Source organism: Sus scrofa, chromosome X, assembly GCF_054392235.1.
Source record: "Sus scrofa isolate SSC_HxYL_T2T_F1_AM1 chromosome X, Sscrofa_HxYL_maternal_Yorkshire_Landrace_v2.0, whole genome shotgun sequence".
Classification (NCBI taxonomy): Eukaryota; Metazoa; Chordata; class Mammalia; order Artiodactyla; family Suidae; genus Sus; species Sus scrofa.
Genome location: NC_139401.1, coordinates 49,363,177 through 49,378,793, shown reverse-complemented (window position 1 = coordinate 49,378,793; position 15,617 = coordinate 49,363,177).

The window sequence follows — 15,617 nt, the reverse complement described above, 5'->3', positions numbered from 1 at the left end:
TCTTGTGGTAGAGAGCTGAGGTACTTGCTATTAGGACTGCGGTTGAAGTTAGTGAGATTGCAGCTTTGCACTTGAGAGAAGGATGGCTGGGAGGTGGATGTAACTTCTTGGGATGTTTCTTTAGGTGGAACCAGTGAGGACTCAGATTTCAAAGTAGCGGTAATTCGCCGTGATGGATCCATAGCTTGAATCTACTCTTGAATCTCAGGGCTGGATAGGAATTTTGAAATTTGAGGGTCTCAAAAGTCTTGAAATTTGTGCAAAAAGAACTATAGCAACTGAAGCCAAATGTTGCAAAACTGCAAAAAAAAAAAAAAAAAAAAGACAAAAAGAATAGGGAGAGTCACAAAACAGTTATATTTTTATTTATTTATTTATTTTTATTTTTTGTCTTTTTGTATTTTCTAGGGCTGCACTCACAGCATATGGAGGTTCCTGGGCTAGGGGTCTTACTGGAGTTTCAGCTGCTGGCCTAGGCCACAGCCTAGCCCGATGTGGGATCCAAGTTGCGTCTGCAACCTACACTGCAGTTCATGGCAACGCCGGATCCTTAACCCACTGAGTGAGGCGGGGTATCAAACCTGCAACCTCATGGTTCCTAGTTGGATTTGTTAACCATTGCGCCACATTGGGAACTCCAGTTATATTTTTAAATGCAGAAAAATATCCCTATATTCCAAGTGGAATGATAACAATTAAACATGTTAATCATTAAACATAAAGTAAAGCCATATTACAGAGACTTCCTTTTCCAGGGTTGAGTCTTCCCCTGCAAACATGGATGCCAATATTCACTGATTGTCTAATTTTTATCCTGAGTCTTGGAGAGTTTTGTATTGTTAGCCACAATGGGCACAGTCAGCACCTAGATCTTGTTTCTTTTTATATTATTCTCTAATAAATGGAGCCATGGCACATGGGAGAAATGGTTGATAATAGAAAACAAAGGAGGACTTCACTGGTGGTGCAGTAGGATAAGAATCCAGCCTTGTCACTACAGTGGCTTGGGTTGCCACTGTGGTCTGGATTTGATCTCTGGCCTGGGATTTTCCATGTGCTTCTGAAGTGGCAAAAAAATAGAAGACAAGGGAGATACAACTTACAAATATAATACGGTGTCCTGAAAAGTCTGAGGAACGGTTATAGATGGGTGCCTATACAAATGATTACTCAGTACTGTTCTATGAAATGAATGTTCTTCCTATCAGGGGCATAACAACAGATTATTCAACCTAAAAAACACTCAGTAAGCTCATAATGTATCAGGCATTCATATCTTGAATCAGCTACCCGCAGTGTCTGTTCCAGCCAATCTGAACCTCTGTTTATCACATGGCCCATGCCCTCTCTGATCTCCACAACCTCATAGTCCTCTGTCAGGGATGCATCCTCTCATCTTCATCTGGCCATTGCTACTTACCTTCAGCTCTCTAGTTACACTTCTTTCTCTAGGATGTTTCCTCTGTCCCTCTGAAAATAGGTTATTTCATACTTTGTGCAGATAAGTTCATACCATTGCTTTCTCTCTGATAGAAAGCACTTATACCCATTTCTTTTCAGTGCTTGTTTTATTCAATACCTTGCAACAGACTGGGGAGTCCCTAAGGGTAGAGTCTGGGCATATTTTTTCCTCTCTTAAAGCTCAGAATCTAACATAATATGGGAGACACTGTTTCACATATCTAGTGTCAGAGCTAAATATCAGATGTTAGAATGGGGAAATAATCAAATTTTTAAATCAAACATCAAATTCCTTTTCACTCAACAAAGTTCAAATCTGAATGGAAAAGTACAGTTAAGAAATTCTGCATTTTAAATAGATGGAACGTGATAAAGATTCATTATAAAATCCACACATATACCAACATTTAATCAGGTCCAGAATGTGCTAAGTGGAAAGAAATGCAGTTGGAGATCTGAGTGTCTTGGGGAAGGATTTCTTTGCTCAGAACAGGATACACACAGCAAGGGCCAGGGCCTTGTTTTCCAGTGAAGGTTGTTGTATCTGGATATGGTGCCTGAAACTGTGGACACAATTTTGGTACCACAACAGGACTCAGGCTTAGGAGGTGCCCATTCAGTGATGGCAGAAACCCAGAAATAGGAGCTTTTTTACTTTATGGCATCATCGATATACTAAATTGGCCATGCTTAGAACCATTCTGACCATGGACTTTTTGTTGGATAAGATACTTTTTGATCATTAGTTAAACTGATTTAGTCATGCTTTTTGCCATCTCAAGACTGTATCTTAGCTAAATGATCCTAGCTCTGCCTAACACTTCATTTCTGTTCCCTCTTTGATACCAGAGCAACACAGATGCAGTCCTCTGCCAACCCCTGGGGACATTCTCAGGGATTTTGACGAGCCTCATCCATGCCCTGTGACTCCACTTAAACCCACACACACTTTTCCAGTTCCTACAATGTCTACTTAGAGGCTGGGATCCAGCTGAGTGTACAGTTGGCCACAGAACAAACTCTGAGGGATAGCTCCATATTGTTCCAACATATAATTGTATCTCCCCTTACACAACTCACATAAGCATAAAAAATGTGTACCTTGGATGTGTAAACTAAAAGAGGAGCATTGAGATGGCACCCACTCCCTCAGCCCCAGCCTGATGCCAGTGCACTGATAAACTGGCTTTGGTGGGAGTGCAGGAGGGCAGCTTTGGTCTGTAGCACTTGCTGGCTAATTTCTGTGGTGTAAACACTCCTGCCATTGCTAATGTCAAGGAGCTGACAATATAACAACTGGGTTGAAAATCCATGGATATTTATGGAGCAGCACTTATGACTCGATGTGACCTAGTTCTAGCATGCTGCTGAGTACCGAGAAACTAAACAAGATTTTTGAGAGTCCTGGCACCCTTCCTCTCCTCAGACCTGGGCTCAAAACCTGTCTATGCTTCTCAACTTCCTACCACTCAGGTGTGCACCATGAAACTGAGGCATCCAGAGCCACAGAAGCTTTCTCAATGTCACACATACAGTAAGTGATGGTGCTGGAATTCAAATTCAGATAAGTCTTTCCCCAAAGGCAGAGTCAGTGCAGCCACATCTGTGCTGGGAGGCCTTTCCTAAGGGAGCAGGTGCAATAAATGGGAAAATGGACTGACTGGATTTTGGGACCAGGACAAAGGCACATTTAATCAATGACATACTGTCTACATTCTGAAGTACAGGAAATGTTCAGTTGTGGTTCCTTTCTTTAGCAAGGAGAGAGTTCTTATGCACAGAACAAGTTTGTTGTATAAAGGCTGAGACCTACTTTACTTCCCTTTTATTTATTTATTTATTTATTTTTGTCTTTTTGATATTTCTTGGGCTGCTCCCGCGGCATATGGAGATTCCCAAGCTAGGGGTCTAATTGGAGCCGTAGCCTCCAGCCTACACCAGAGCCACAGCAACGCGGGATCCGAGCCGCGTCTGCAACCTGCACCACAGCTCACGGCAACGCCAGATCGTCAATCCACTGAGCAAGGGCAGGGACCGAACCCGCAACCTCATGGTTCCTAGTCGGATTCGTTAACCACTGTGCCACGATGGGAACTCCTTACTTCCCTTTTAGTGCCATCCCTTAGAATATAATACTAAGCATAAGTAAGTAAGTGAATAAATAATGTTGGAGAGGATGGGGGATAACAGTTACCTGGATATACTCCTAGTAAGACTGGGGGGGGCAGCTGAGTATGCATCAAGACTTAAATGTAAACACTGTAGGATCCATACATTTAATTAATTAATTAAATTGTCCATGCCTGTGGCATGTGGAATACCCTGGGCCAGGGATTGAACTCACTTTCCCAGCAGCAAGCTGAGTCACTGCATTGACAATACCAGATCCTTATCCCATTGTGCCACAAGGGAACTCCATACATTTTATTTTTACAATGTCTTCTGATCAAATGATTAGACAGATGTCTAAGGATTTCTGAAGAAAGATTTTTACCATAGTTATATATGAAAAAGTGGAAAACTGGGAGAGCCATCAGAATCTGATTCTGGTGTGAACCCCAGGGAAAGAAAGAGAAGGAATATAGGCTGAATAGAATTATTTTAGTCTGCACAGCACTTCTACGTAGAATTTGCAAGTTCACTGGGGAGTCCCTAAGTCAATATTGGCCAACAACTACTGTTTCTAGCTCAAATGGTATAAGTAGTGGTAATTTCCTACTTATAAGAACCAAAAAAAGGACAACATATATAAAAGATGGTTGGCAAATCACTGTATATCAGGCAGTGTGAAGGACAGTGATCCCTGAGAGAGAAGAAACAAAGAAGTGTGAACAAAGACTGCTCCAGCTTACTGCCTTGAGCTTTCAGTCTGCTGCGGTACATGAAGTGGAACCCAGCTGGAGCTCATGGAATCCTGGAGTTCAGAGTCAGAGCTGAGCATCTGAGTAGATCAAGGCAAAGTTCAAAGAGGACCAGAGAGGAGAAAGCTGCGAAGTGAGAGAATGCCAGGGATCATCAAAAAGTCCCCCTCCTGTATTCACCACATGCATTAGGCCAGGGAAAGTATGTGAAAGGAGCAGAGAGAACACTCCCTCATTCTTGGACTCAGGTGGTCATAGTGCCTGTTGGAGTCAGGCAGATTGGAAAACCTCTGGATTCATGGTACATTGGTTTAGGATTCAGAAGGTTCTTTTTCAGTTTTGGGAGTAATTAGCCCTATTGGGAGCACTTCTCTAATCCCACCATACCACCTAAAAAATCATATTAAACATAAGGACATGAATAACTGAACCAACCAACCAACAAGAGAATAAATGAATAAGTAAATAACATTGGAGAAGATGAGGGATAATGCTTACTTTCACACAATGCTGGAGTGAGTTGGTAGGCAGACTGAAAATATGCAGTGAGACTTAAATGTAAAATCTGTCTGATCTTAAGTGAGTCTCTGTCAACACCTGGATGTGAAGTAACTTCCCTGGGGCAGAGGAAACCACTAGAAAGGATTAGTGAAGACAATACCTAGTGCTTTAACATGTAAGAGAATACTTCACCAACAGCCAGGATGGAAAACCTCAGGAGTCATTGGATATTGGCTAGGGTACTCAGAAGGAGCTTTCCTTGGTTATGGAGAATAATTAGCCATTGACTGACCAATGCTTCAGCCCCACCAAAGAAATCAGAAAAGGAAGAGACCAAAGAATCAAAATATGTCTAAGTAATTAAACACACACTAGAAAAAGCACAAGAATATTTTTAGCAATGCAAAAGTATTGATCGTTTAGGGGTTCCCATTATGGCTCAGTGGGTTAAGAACTCAAAATAGTGTCTGTGAGGATGTGTGTTCTTTCCCTGGCCTTGCTCAGCATGTTAAGGATCCCAAGTTGCCACAAGCCACAGATGTGGTTCTGATCCAGCATTGCAGTGGCTGTGGCATAGGCTTGCAGCTTCAGCTCCAATTTGACCCCTGGCACAGGAACTTCCATATGCCTTAGGTGCAGATGTAAAAAGAAAAAATATAATCCATCATTCAATAAGATAATATTCAAAATAAAACATCCAATCAAAATTTGGTAAAAATGCAAATAAGCAGAAAAACTCAAGCCATAATGAGCGATAAATGAATCAATTGAAACTCACCAAATACTGAAAGACATATTATGTGCAGCAGACAAGGACATTGAAACATTTCTTAAAATGGTATTCCATATGTTCAAACACTTAAGATGGGTAAAACATAGAGAAGACACAAATTAATTTTGGATGAACACTAAAATGTAAAAGATGAAAAATTTACTGGATGGAATTAATGGCAGAGTAGATATTGCAGAACAAAAATACCAAACTTGAAGACAGCAATGGAAGTGATCCAAAGCTAAACACAGGGAGAGAAGAAATACTTTTCAGTAATTAATAGAGCCTCCATTAGCTGTGAGAAAACTTCAAGCAGTCTGATATATGTGCAGTTGGAATCCCTGGAGAAGTGGATCAAGAGGTGGGCACAGACAGAACATTTGAAGAAATAATGTCCCCACACAGTGTTTCCATATCTGAGGAAAACTATAATTCCACAGATACCAACAAGAAAGAAGAAGCACAACAAAGCCCAAGCACGAATAACATGAAGAAAATTGCACTAACACATATAATAATCAAATTGTTCAATACCAGTGATAAAGAGAAAATCTTAGAGGAACCAGAGATGCAAGTCATGTTAATCACAGAGAGGCATTTCTTCTCTAGAGATAATCTAAAGTGATAACCTTGGAGAAACATTTTTAAAGTACTTAAGGATTGCTTTGGCAATTCTTGGTCTTTTATGGTTCCATATAAATTTTTGGATTGTTTTTTGTAGTTCTGTGAAAATATCATGGGTAATTTGATATGGATTGCATTGAATCTGTAGATGGCTTTGAACAGTATGGCCATTTTATGATATTAATTCTTCCAACCAAGTGGTGCTGGGAAAACAGAACAGCCACCTGTAAATCAACCTGGGACACACCCTCACAAAATGCACAAAAATAAACTCAAAATGGCTTAAAGACTTAAAGGTAAGACAAGATACCATCAAACTCCTTGAAGAGAACATAGGCAAAACATTCTCTGACATCAACCTTACGAATGTTTTCTCAGGTCAGTCTTCCAAAGCAACAGAAATAAAAGCAACAATAAACCAATGGGACCTAATCAAACTGACAAGCTTTTGCACAGCAAAGGCAACCTTTTAAAAAAAGGGCAAAGAATTCTAAACAGAGATGGGATTAAGATGGAGGAATAGATGGAATGGAGCTCAACTTCTCTCATAAAAACAAAATTACAACCAAATGCTGAACAACCTTCAACCAAATGGACTGGAAACTTTCAAAAAGATATCCTACTCCAGAAGACAAAGAGGAGGCCACATCAAGAGGTAGGAGGGGCAATTATGTGATATAAATAACCCCATATCTGTTGGGTGGGAAGCCCAAGGACTGGAAAGTAACTATACCACAGAGACTCACCTACAGGAGTGAGAGTTCTGAGCCCTATATCAAGTCCCAATGCCTAGGGACCTGGCATTGGGAGAAAGAGCCCCTGGAGCATTTGACATTGAAGGCCAGTGGGGCTGGTGCACAGGAGCACCACAGGACTTTGGGAAACATAGATCCCATTCTTGAAAGGAGCACACAGGCTTTCATGTGCACTGGGTCCCAGGGCAAAGCAGAGACTCCATAGGAATATGGGTCAGACCTGCCTGGAGTTCTTGGAGGATCTCCTGGGAAAACAGGTGGTGGCTGTGGCTTGTTGTGGATGAAGGACATTGGAGGTAAAGCTCTCAGGAATATTCATCAGCATGTGTTTCTCTGGAGGTGGCCATTTTGGGAAAATCTGGCCACACCCATCAGGGCTGAGAAGCCCCAGGCCAAAAGATAATCCAGGTGGGATCACAGCCCTATGGCATCAGTAAACAGCCTGCCTAAAAACTCCACCCCCAGGCACACAGCTGCCTCTAATCTCACCCAGAGACAAAGCCATACCCACTAGAGGGATAGGAATCAGTTCTACCTACCAGTGGGCAGGCACCAGTACTTCCCATCAGGAAGCTTACAGCAAGGTCCCCATAACAACTTCAGCCACAAGGGGGGCAGACATCAGAAGTAAGAGAGGCTACAACTCTATTGACTGCAAAAAGGACACCACACTAAAAACATACAAAAATGAAAAGGCAGAGAACTATTACTCATCTAAGGGAGAAATAAAAACCCCAGAAAACCAGCTAAGCAATCTGGAGATTATCAGCCTCCAGGAAAAAGACTGTAGACTAATGATGCTGAAAGTGATGCAAGACATTGGAAATTAACTGGAGGCAAAGATTGATAAATTACAGGAAACACTGAGCAAAGAAATATAAGATTTAAAACAAGCAAGGAGAGATGCAAAATACAATAACTGATATTAAAAAATTCATTAGAAGCAGCCAATAGCAGAATACAGCAGGCAGAAGAAAGAATAAGCTAGGTGGAGGACAAAATGTGGGAAATCACTGATGTGGAAAAGAGAAAAAAGATTGAAAACAAATTAAAGGAGTCTCAGAGAACTTTGAGACAATGTTAACACAACATCTGCATTATAGGGGTGCCAGAAGGAGAAGAGAGTGAGAAAGGGCCAGAGAAAATATTGGAAGACATAAGAGCAGAAAACTTCCCTAACATGGGAAAGGAAGCACTCACTCAAATCCAGGAAGCACAACGAGTACCATATAAAATAAGCCCAAGGAGGAACACCCCAAGACACATATTAATCAAATGGACCAAAATTAAGGACAAAGAGAAAATGTTGAAAGCAGCTAGGGAAAAGAAACAATAACATACAAGGGAAAACCCTGATAAGGTTATTGGTAGATTTTTCAGCAGAAACTCTGCAGGCCAGAAGGGAGTGGCATGATATACTTAATGTGATGAAAGGAAAAACCCTCCAACCAAGATTACTTTACCTAGCAAGGCTCTCATTCAGATTTGAAGGAGAAATCAAAAGCTTTACAGATGAGCAAAAGCTAAGAGAATTCAGCAACACTAAACCAGCTTTACAACAAATACTAAAGGAACTTCTCTAGGCAGAGAAGAAAAGGCCTCAACCAGAATCAAAATAGCACAAATGACAAGGCTCACCAGTAAAGGCATATATACAGTAAAGGTAGGAAATCATCCACACACAAATATGATACCAAAATCAGAAAACATGAGACTAGGATGGTACAAATGCAGGACACTGGAGATGCACTTGCAATTAAGAGACCAACAACTTAAAACAGTCTTTGATATAGATATGTAGACACCTATCTTGAAACTTCAGGGTAACTGCAAACCAAAAATCTGCAATTGATACACAAACAAATAAGAAAAATCAACTCAAATACAACACTAAAGATAGTTATCAAACCACAAGAGGAGAGAACAAGAGAAGGGAAGAAAAAAGAGCATCAGAAATAAATCCAAAACAGTTAATAAAATGGCAATAAGAACATACATATCAATAATTACCTTAAACGTAAATGGACTAAACGCCCCAACCAAAAGACATAGACTGGCTGAATGGATACAAAACGAAGATCCACATATATGCTGTCTTCAAGAGACCCACTTCAGTTCTATGGACACATACAAGCTGAAAGTAAGAGGATGGAAGAAAATATTCCAGGCAAATGGGAATCAAATGAAAGCTGGAGTAGCAATACTCATATCAGACAAAATAGACCTTAAAATAAAGAATATTTTAAGAGACAAGGAAGGACACTATATAATGATCAAAGGATCAATCCAAGAAGACAATATAACAATTGTAAATATATATGCACCCAACATAGGATCACCACAATATATAAGACAATGGCTAACAACCTTAAAAGGAGAAATTGACAATAACACAATAATAGCGGGGGCCTTTAACATCACACTTACAGCCATGGACAGATCATCCAGACAGAAAATCAATGAGACACAGGCCCAGAATGAAACATTAGACCAGATGGACTTAATAGATATTTATAGGACATTCCATCCAAAAGCAACAGAATATATATTCTTCTCAAGTGCACATGGAACATTCTCTAATATTGATTACATTCTGGGCCACAATTCAAGCCTCAGTAACTTTAAGAAAATTGAAATCATATTAAGTATTTTTCCAACCACAATGCTATATGACTAGATGTCAGCAATAAGAAAAAAACTGCAAAAAACACAAACACGTGGAGACTAAACAACATGCTACTAAACAACCAATGAATCACTGAAGAAATCAAAGAGGAAATTAAAAAATACCTAGAAGCAAATGACAAATAAGATATGACACTCCAAAACTTATGGGATGCAGCAAAACCAGTTCTAAGATGGAAGTTTATAGCAATAAGAGCCTTCTTCAGGAACCAAGAAAAAGCTCAAAAAAACAACCTTATTTTGCATCTAAAGCAGTTAGAGAGAGACTAACAGACAAGACCTAAAATTAGCAGAAGGAAGAAAATCATAAAGATCAGAGCAGAAATCAATGAAATAGAAACAAAGAAAACCATAGAAAAAGATCAATGAAACTAAAAGCTGATTCTTTGAAAAGATCAACAAAATTGATAAACCCTTGGCCAGACTTATCAAGAAAAAAGAGAGAGGACTCAAATCAATAAAATTAGAAATGAAAAAGGAGAAGTTACAACAGATATCACAGAAATACAAAGCATCATAAGAGACTACTATATGCAAATATATGCCAATAAAAGGGAAAAGAAATGGACAAATTCTTAGAAAAGTACAATCTTACAAGACTAAACCAAGATGAAATAGAAAAGATGAACAGACCAATCATAAGTATTGAAATTGAAACTGTGATTGAAAAACTTCCAGCAGGAGTTCCTCTCATGGCGCAGTGGTTAATGAATCCGACTAGGAACCATGAGGTTGTGGGTTTGATCCCTGCCCTTGCTCAGTGGGTTAAAAATCCAGCGTTGCCGTGAGCTGTGGTGTAGGTCGCAGAAGCGGCTCAGATCCTGTGTTGCTGTGGCTCTGGCATAGGCTGGCAGCTACAGCTCCGATTTGACCCCTAGCCTGGGAACCTCCATATGCCACGGGAGCAGCCCAAGAAATGGCAAAAAGACAAAAAAAGAAAAAAAAAAAAAAAAACTTCCAGCAAACAAAAGTCCAGGACCAGATGGCTTCACAGGCGAGTTCTATGAAACATTTAGAGAAGAGCTAACACCTATCCTTCTGAAACTATTTCAAAAAATTGCAGAGGAAGGAACACTCCCAAACTCATTCTATGAGGCCGCCATCACCCTGATACCAAAACCAGACAAAGACACCACAAAAAAGAGAAAACTACAGGCCAATTTCACTGATGAACATAGATGCAAAAATCTGCAACAAAATACTAGCAAACCAAATCCAACAATACAGTAAAAAGATTGTACATCATGGTTAAGTGGGATTTATCCCAGGGATGCAAGGATCCTTCAATATCTGCAAATCAATCATTGTGATATATCACATTAACAAACTGAAGAATAAAGCCATAAAATCGTCTCAATAGATGCAGAAAAAGCCTTTAACAAAATCCAACACCCATTTCTGATAAAAAATCAAAACCTTTCAGAAAGTGGGCATAGAGGGAACCTACCTCAACATAATAAAGGCTATAAATGACAAAACCACAGTTAATATCATTCTCAGTGGTGAAAAGCTGAAAGCATTCCCACTGAGATCAGGAACAAGAAAAGGATATCTGCTCTCACCACTACTATTCAACATAATTTTGGAAGTCCTGGCCATGGCAATTAGAGAAGAAAAAGAAATAAAAGGAATCAAAATTGGAAAGGAAGAAGTAAAACTATCACTATTTGAAGATAACATGATATTATACCTAGAGAATCCTAACGACTCTACCAGAAAACTGTTAGAGTTCATCAATATATTTGGCAGATGCAGGATACAAAATTAACACATAGAAATTGATTGCATTTCTATATACAATCAATGAAAGATCAGAAAGAGAAATTAGGGAAGCAATATTTACCATCTCATCAAAAAGAATAAAATACATAGGAATAAACCTACCTAAAGAGACAAAAGACCTGTACTCTGAAAACTATGACACTGATGAAAGAAATCAAAGAGGACACAAACAGATGGAAAGACATACCATGCTCTTGGATTGGAAGAGTCAATATTATCAAAAAGACCATACTACCCAAGGCAATCTATAGATTCAGTGCAATCCCTATCAAATTACCAAGAACATTTTTTACAGAACTCAAACAAAATATTTTAAAGTTCGTTTGGAAGCAAAAAAGACCCAGAATAGCCAAAGACATCCTGAAAAAGAAAAACTGGAGCTGGAGGAATCAGGCTCCCTGACCTCAGACTATACTACAAAGCTACAGCCATCAAAACAGTGCGGTACTGGCACAAAGACAGAACTATAGATCAGTGGAACAGGATAGAAAGCCCATAATTCAACCCATGCCCCTACAGTCAACTAACCTATGGCAAAAGAGGCAGGAATATATAATGGAGAAATTACAGCCCCTTCAATATGTGGTGCTGGGGAAAACTGGACAGCCAGAAAAGAATGAAATTAGAACACTCTCTAACACCATCCACAAAAATAAACTCCAAATGGATCAAAGACCTACATATAAGACCAGATACTTAAAACTCTTAGAGGAAAACAGAGGCCAAACACTCTCCAACATAAACCACAGCAACATCTTCTCAGATCCATCTCCTAGAGTAATGACAATAAAAACAAAAATAAACAAATGGGACTTAATCAAACATAAAAGTTTCTGCACAGCAAAGGAAACCCTAAACAAAATAAAGAGACAACCCCCAGAATGGGAGAAAATCTTTGCAAATGAATCAACTGACAAGGGATTAATCTCTAAAATTTATAAACACCTTCTGCAGCTCCATACCAAAAAAATAAACCCATCAAAAAATGGGCAGAAGATCTAAACAGACAATTCTCCAAAGAAGACATACCCATGGCCAAAAAAACACATGAAAAGATATTCAACATCACTCATTATTAGAGAAATGCTAATGAAGACCACGATGAGGTACCACCTTATACCAGCCAGAATGGTCATCATCCAAAAGTCTGTAAACAATAAGTGCTGGAGAGGGTGTGGAGAAATGGGAACCCTATTACACTGTTGGTGGGAATGAAAATTGGTATACCCACTGTGGAAAGCAGTATGGAGATTCTTCAGAAAACTAAAAAATAGAATTACCATTTGATCTAGCAATTCCACTCCTGGGCATCTATCCAGAGAAAACCCTGACTTGAAAAATACATGTACTCCAATGTTCATTGCAGCACTGTATACAATAGACAAGACATGGAAGCAAACTGTGTACATATACACAATGGAATACTTCCCAGCCATTAAAAGGAAGGAAATAATAGCATTTGCAGCAACATGGATGGACCTTGAAATTATCACGCTAAGTGAATTCAGTCAGACAGTGAGACACCAACATCAAATGTGATCACTTACATGTGAAATCTAAAAAGACACCATGATCTTCTTTGCAGAACAGATACTGACTCATGGACTTCGAAAAACTTATTCTTTCCAAATGAGACAGGTTGGGGGGGTATCCGCTGGGGGTTTGGGATGGAAATGCTATAAAATTTGGTTTTTATGATTGTTGTACAACTATAAATGTAATAAAATTCATTGAGTAATCAAAACAAAAAAATGTAACCTGTGAAATAGGAGAAAATAGTTTCAAGTGATGCAACTGACAAGGGCTTAATCTCTAAAATATACAAACAACTTATACAGCTGAACAGCAAATAAAGCAACAACCCAATTGAAAAATGGACAAAAGACTTGAATAGACATTCTCCAAAGAAGATATAGATGACCAACAAGCACATGAATAAATACTCAACATCACTTATTATTAGTGAAATACAAATAAAAAATACAATGAGGTACCATCTCACACCTGTCAGAATGGTGTGAGAATCACCTGTCAGAGAAACACACCTGTCAAAATCATTAAAAAGTGTACAAATAACAAATGCTGGAGGGAGTGTGGAGAAAAGAGTACTGTACCCTCCAACACATTTGGTGGGAATGTAAATTGGTACAACCACTATGGAAAACAGTATGGAGGTACCTTGGAAAACTAAATAGAGTACTACCATATGACACAGAAATTCTACTCTTGTGCATATATGCAGACAAAACTTTCACTGAGAAATACACATGCACCTGTATGTTCATTGCAACAGTATTCATAATAGCCAAGAGATGGAAACAACGTAAATGCCCATCGACAGATGAATGGATTATTAAGAAGATGTGGTATATATACACATATAAAAAGAACAAAGTAATGCCATTTGCAGCAACATGGATGGAGCTAGGGACTTTCATACTAAGTGAAGTAAGGTATAAAAAGACAAATACCATATGATATCACTTATATCTGGAATCTAATATATGGCACAAATGAAACGTCCCACAGGAAAATAACTCATGGACTTAAGAGATCAGACTTGTGTTTGCCAAGGGGGAGGGAGTGGGATGGACTGGAAGTCTGAGGTTAATAGATGCAAACTATTGCATTTGGAGTGGATAAGCAATGAGATCCTGCTGTATAGCACAGGGAATTATATCTGATCACTTATGATGGAACGTGATGGACTATAATGCAAGAAAAAGAATATGTATATAGATGTATGACTGGATCAATTTGCCATACAGTAGAAACTGACAGAATACAGTAAGGCAACTATAATGAAAAAAATAAAAATCATAAAAAGATAAAGTACTTAAGGGAAAAAGAAAAACCCTATCAGATTAGAATTCTGTACGTGGTCAAAATAACTTTCTGAAACTGAGAAGGACACTTTGGGGCATTCCTGGGCAGAGGCATCACCCCCTGACATCCTCTCCCCCCACCCTTGCTTGTAGAAAAGCTTTAGCCTCTTATGCCTTCCCTGAATTCCAAAAAGCAATTTCATCAGAGAAGAGAGAAAATGCAGAAACAAAGGAAAATCATCAAGCAAGATGAATTAATAAGAGTTTAGTTATGAAACAAAGTCAAGGACATTTAGTTCCTTCTTAAGGGCTATGGATAATATTCTGAGCCACATCCATGAGTTGTTTCATGGATACTAAAACCCTCACCAGTGGAAGAAGTTAACTGTGTGCCCACCACCAGCACATATACCCCAGTTGGTTTGGAATCCCCAAAACATCACCCAGTTGTCTCACCTTCCACCAGAGAACTGAGCATGAGCTGATCACGAATCCTTTGATCTTCTCGTTCACCTTGCCTTTAATACCCTTTCTCTGGAAACCTTTGAGGAGTTAGGGTTTGAGTGTGAGCTGCCCATCCTCTTTGCTTAGGCCCCTTTTGCACACCTTGCAGTAAATGGTGTGCTTTCCTTCAACACGACCTGGTGTCAGAAGATTGGCTTTACTGTGAATGGGTGGGTGAACCCCAGTTAGGGTGAGTAACATTACAAAAAACGGTGGCAAAATAGTTTTTTTTTCAGACACACAAAATCTAGGAGGATTCATCACATGATCTGACTAACAAGAAGTTTTAAAGCAAGTCCTTCAGGAAAAAGGAAAATGACAGCAAATGGAAAATTAGGTCTCCGGAATGGAATGGAGAGCATATGAAATAGTAACTGCATGGGCAAAGGTGTGAGAATTTTTCCTACTATTTAAAAATTTTAAAAGATATTTGACTGTTTATGAACCCCCTTGAGGCATTGTAGGGATTTAAACATACCATACGAAAGTAACAACCCCACAAAATTTAAGTGGTGAGAAATTGAATGTTGCTCTAAAGTTCTCATAGTATAATTAAGATAAATAAAAATACTTTTATTGTATAGACTTTTAAATAATAAAAGTATATAAGTTCAAGATCAAACACTAACAAAACAAAACGTATTGCTAATAAGGCTATAAAGGGAAAAATGGAACACACACACACACACACACACACACACACACACAAAGAACCAAAAAAAAAAAAAAAATGGCACAAGGGTTACCAAGGTCAGATGGAACAGAAAAAAAACAGCCTCCCAGGAATAGTCCTGCATTCCTAATTCTGCCACGCACAGTCGTGGCCTGAAAGCAGCCTGTGGGAAGG